Raw genomic sequence first — 6,000 nt, 5'->3', positions numbered from 1 at the left:
AGCCCTAAAAAGGGCTTTTTGGGGTGCTGTCCTTACAGCAGAGATCAGATGAGTCCTTCAGGATTGTAGTGGACACTGAATACCCTAGCCTAGCTATCAATTTCCCTATGTAATCAGCAGCAGCTAAACTTTCCCTCCTCTCACTAAGCATGCATCTTCCGAATGAATCGAAAATGGATGCTGGGAGGGAGGTTGGAGGGTGTGGAAGGGAGGGAGTGCTGCTGATTGGCTGTAATGTGTCTGCTGACCGAGAGGCACAGGGTCAAAGTTTGCCCAATGATGATGAATAGGGGGCGGATCGAACTGCGCATGTGTCCGCCCGCCGCGGCGAACGCGAACACGCTAATTTCGCCAGGAACTGTTCGCCGGCGGACAGTTCGGTACATCACTACATATAAATATACAAGAAATGTACACGAAAATATGGTTCTAATAACAATCCATACATTGCTAAACAATTTAAAATCTAGATGCTTATAGTGAATAGAGTCTCTTTGCACATTTTAATCTCCAAAAATCTAAGCACCCCCTCTCTGTAAGGCAACCAGCACTATCATAATAAAATAAATGAAAAGTAAAAGCTCTAAGATAAGAGAGGGGAAAAACTCAGCCCTTGTAAATAAAGAAAAGAGATGAGTCAGAGTAATGTCAGACTCTTGGGATCTTTGAAAATCAAACAGACAATAGCTCGAGATTGTTTCTATTTATGAGAAAAATTGCAGATATAACATTTAATGTCCATAAACATTTTAAAAACAAAAGAAAAATGTTGCTTTGCAGAGTGGAAAGTATAAAAAAAAATGTGTGTGTGGGGGGGGGGGGGGTGTAGGGGACGGGGGGGAGGTTAAAGTATATACAAACTTAAAATACGTCTCGGGAGGAAAAAAGAAAAATTATACTCCCCACAAAATGAAGGTTGGGTGAGGGGGATATATTAATATACATGAATTAAAGACTGATCTGGACACAGTGATAAATATAATTTAATTTAGAAAATAGAGATACTTAAGAACTATTTAAACTGTATTAAAAATAATATATAAAAATATGCATATAAAGTTAACTGCTGATAACGAGAGGCACATCTATTCGTATTCATATCTGTAAGATTAAGATGGAATTTACTAATTCACTGTCCTTGCAGAGAATCTAACTTTTAAAGATACTCCTTAGAGTCAAAGAATGGATAATGATAATACTTGATCGGTTTCCTAATTAAAACATTCTTTTTTTCAATTCCCATACCTGATCCCAGCAGCAATCTACCTTGGCAGTGTATCTGGAGTGGCTTTTCCTGCGGCTGTATGCGTGGCTGCTAAGCTTTTCTGTGATGACCCTAAGGAACCTCTTAGTTTTCTGCCAAATGAGGCCTGACTTTACTTGCTTGCTAGCTAAACACGGGGATGTTGGAAATGACACTTTGGTACTGTCAGGGTATCAGTCGGAACAAAGTAGAAGAAAATAAAAAAAGTGTGCTTTCGAAAAAAATAATGATTTAAAGTTTTAAAGACAGTTTGCAAAATAAAAACTTATTCTGCTTGCAAACTTTCCTCCTGAGAAACTGTGTGTCAGGCCATACATTGAATTGAACAGAGTAAATGGTGAGAACCACACTCAATCCAAATGGCCAAGGGTGCTCCAGAACAGGACCAGCAATCCCAGGACAATATACAAAGAAGAAAAGATCACAGGCACTCCAAATTTTAAGCCGTATGCAGCTTTAATGTAACAAAATGCAACGCAACGTTTCGACCAACAAAGGTCTTTTTCAAGCTGGAATTGAAGACATGGAAACAAACATTCGGGGAGATTTGTTATATTTTTATTCCTAATTTCCTGACCAATATACTAAAATTATCAGTTATTTTCATCTGACACACCTTTTACGTTCTAACCATCCTTTTTGAATATGCATTTTTTTTTCGGATACGCAACAGATTTATTAACGTTTGTACCACTTTTTGAGAGGGAAAAGTATTCTGTTTCACTTCACTCACTCACTCACAATTTGATGATATTCAGAAACTGATTTTTCTGTGAAAACTCACAGAATTTAGTATGAAGAAAATTGTAATTTTTAGATCACGTTTAGAACACTTTAAAAATATTTGATCGAAATAAAAAAAAAGTCATTTTTCAGACATTTTGATAAAAATGTATTGAATTATGAATAATCTATTAAAGACATTTATGTGGCAATGAAAACATCAGATAATGCACAAATTGATGAGACGATAGTCTCCCTGTGTAGTGGCAAAGGTCTACAATGGATATTTATGAGGAAGCCTGTATTAAAGTGAAGTTGTTTTTAAGAACTATAAACAATGCTTAGAAAAGAAGGATATGTCTTTTACAAATGACATGTCTGTATGATAAAAAAATCTGAAAAAAACACAATAATTATATAATAAAATAGCACTCAAGAAAATCTAACAAAGACAACAAAAGAAACAGTTGTGAAACTTAAGAGATGGACAAATATTTAAAGAAATGCACATCACTGCTGCTATAGTAAAATCAAGAACAAGACATTCATTATTATTAAGAGTAATTTTTCCTTTGACCCAGGGAGGTCTGGTTACTATTAGTATTTCATTATAAGGAGCTATTGATTACTTCACTTATTATGTTATTATAATAAAAGCTACATTTTAACTCTAAAATCATATGAATTATGTTATACATGGACTTGGTAACAAACACATACTGGGTTGTCATCTTAAGAACCTCGAAGTACAAGGACAAGGTGTCAGGATTCTAGCCTGAAAACCAAAATATTGTTTTATTTATTCTGTTGTATTTCCATATATACCAGTTTTTTTTACCACTAGTGGCCTCCCTAACCACTAGTCTAACAGTCCCTTTCACCTTCATAGCATGACAATTTAAATCTGCTATAAAAGGTCACCCCCCCGCTAACCAAGTTGCCTTTACATTGATAGAAGTTTGTGTTCTGTTCCTACTATTCTCTGATTACCATTGTAAACCATCCTGATTTATCAATACCAACCTGCTTTGTTTCCAGTCGTCTCTTTTCCAAGATGTTTGACAACAAAACCTGATCATTAATCATCTTTCTACCTTGATGTACTTTACAATTACCGGAATCAACACAACCAACCTGGATAAAACAAACTTTCCTACGATTTGCATCTTTCCTAAATAACCCTATTAGAACTGATAATTGCATTATTGCCTCCAAACAAAAGAGACTGATCACCTAAAAGTCTAACTAGCCTTAATTCCTTATACCTTTATAATCCATTTATTTCTGTTTTATTATATTAAACTTGCCTGTAACCTACAATTCCGCTTGTAGGTTTTCCTTATCTTGATTTACCTGTAACCTCACTTATAGGTTTCCCTGTCACCTGATAACCTGCTTGGGGCATATTGCCTAACTCTTTATTTCTGTTTTTTCTTTATACTAAACTATAATTCCGTTTATACGTTCTCCTTTCTCCTTCTACCTATAATTCCGCTTATAGGTTCTCCTTCTTGTTTCTGCCTATAATTCCGATTATAGGTTCTCCTTCTTGTTTCTGCCTATAATTCCGCTTATAGGTTCTCCTTCTTATTTATACCTATAATTCCGCTTACAGGCTCTGCTTCTTCTTTATACCTATAATTCCGCTTATAGGTTCTCCTTCCTCCTTCTACCTATAATTTTGCTTATAGGTTCTCCTTCTTCTTTATACCTATAATTCCGCTTATAGGTTCTCCTTCTTCTTTATACCTATAATTCTGCTTATAGGTTCTCCTTCTTCTTTATACCTATAATTTTGCTTATAGGTTATCCTTCCTCCTTCTACCTATAATTCCGCTTATAGCTTCTCCTTCTTTCTTATACATACAATTCCACTTATAGGTTTCCCTTCTTCCTTCTGCCTATAATTTCGCTTATAGGTTTTCCTGTTACTTTATGACCTGTCTGGGGCTTATTGCCTAAACTCTTTATTTTACAAACCTCATTATACTTACCTGTAATCTCGTTTATAGGTTCTTCCTTTGTCCTTATTATTCACATACCCCTTTAACTCTTGCTACACTTATTATTTCAAGTCGAAAACATGTCAAAGATTTCCAATAAAGAACCTAAAGTCAACCTCGGCATAAGTCTCTTATCTGACCTGATCAGAACCATGACACAAGGACTAAAATTGTAAAACTACCAGTAATATGGACAAGAGCACAATGGTCAGTGCCAGTGCCATTCAAGTTAATCAGACAAAATGTGTCAACCAATTCTATTCTAAGGGTACCTCAGGATATCAGTACAGAATGTTGGCAGAGGATCCCCATTTTCATGTAGCATTACTATATTAACAAGAAAAGCTCATCAGAAAGGTATACAGCTGGTACTGGTTAAATTTGTCCATAACCAGTGTGTTATGGGAGGTTTGAGATGCAAATATATAGTGTCCTTGAGGCCCATCTAGTTATTTTGATTGGGTCTTTGTACTTTAGTATAAGCCTTGGAGTGAGTTTCAGCCACAAAGCCAGATACTAAATTGCCTGAAGGCATGTTTGACATAAGGAGCCTCATGAGTTGCACCAGGGCCGGCGCTACCATAAGGCGGTACAGGCGGCCTCCTTAGGGCGTAGCGGTCCGGAGGCGCAATATCTGAGGTCCTGATGAACATTAAAAGGAGAGTACACAGCGCTCTCCCTCCTGCCAGTCCTTTTTGTACCGTGGCCAAGCGGAGCATGCTGCGATAGATGATCTCTCCTCGGTTTGACAGGAAGTGCTCGGTGAAATCACTGAACAGCTTCCTGTCAGTCTGGGTAAACAAAACAGACACTCCTTTACCACTTGGCCATGCTAAATGGAGGGAGATAAGCTGGTGTGCATGGAGTGAACAGAGAAGGGCATCCAAAAGGAGCTGGGGAAAGGGACAATAATACAGAGAGGGGCTTGGGAAGTTGACAATGACATGCACAGAGGGACTGGGGAAAGGTACAAGAACACACTGAGAGGCTGGGGAAGGGGACAATAATACAGAGGGAGGCTGGAGAAGTGGACAATGACACATAGAGAGGGGCTGGAGAAGGTATCAATGACACACAATGGGGCTAGGGAAGGGAACAATGACACGCTGAGGATGGAGACAATGAAACAAGGGGGTGGTGGAGAAAGACACACACAAAAGGGCTAGGGGTAATTAAAAGACACTTAAGGGTCTGGAGGAAAGTAAGACACCAAAAGGGGGAAAGTAAGAGACATACAAAGGGAATAAGTGGGGGATAAGTTACACTGAAAGGGGATGTAAGACACAAAAGGAGGGTAAGATACACAAAAAGAGGTATGCCATTCAAGAGATGGGATAAGAAACACAAAAGGGGGTAAGGAATTCAAAAGGGGGGTTAGGAGACACACAGGTGAGAATGTATTTTTTTTCCGGGGGGGGGGGGGGGGGGGGGTGGGTGTCAAAATGCATTGTTGGCTAAGTAGTCAAAAATTATTGCACCAGCCCTGAGTTGCACTAATGGAATTTCTGTACAAGGAATAGCAGTGAGTACATGTATACAAAATGCACCCTGCTGGGGGGGGGGGGGGGGGGGGGGGCTCAGTCCCTTAGTACATGTAAGGTAATATAAGAATGAAAAGGAAGTATATAGTGTAGGAACAGTGTGGTATAACATCTTTCCCTAAAAATTAATGTTGATGGATAGAGATTCAGTTTTTCTGCTGTTGTAAATAGTACGTACAAAAAGTGGTGGCTAGCCCTAAGTTCCATGTGGCTCTGTCAGACTCAGTAGCAAGCAATCTCTTGAAAGCTTATCAACAGTTTCTACTCCTCAACATAAATCTGCTGTGAAAAAAATGTACAGTAAATTTATGACCAGACAGTTGGATTAGGGTGTTGCCAGGCCAAAATTCTCCCCATGGGAATAAAAACATGCCAGACAAGAATTGTGACATTGTCTCAGTGTTTCCTGGAGCCTCGAAGTGGTGTGGTACACTGTTGTGCCCACAATTGTGTGCTATGCTTGCAAGTT

The sequence above is a fragment of the Pelobates fuscus genome, chromosome 7, assembly GCF_036172605.1.
Source record: "Pelobates fuscus isolate aPelFus1 chromosome 7, aPelFus1.pri, whole genome shotgun sequence".
Lineage (NCBI taxonomy): Eukaryota > Metazoa > Chordata > Amphibia > Anura > Pelobatidae > Pelobates > Pelobates fuscus.
The sequence above is the reverse complement of the archived record's forward strand: the minus strand, read 5'-3'. Positions refer to the sequence as shown.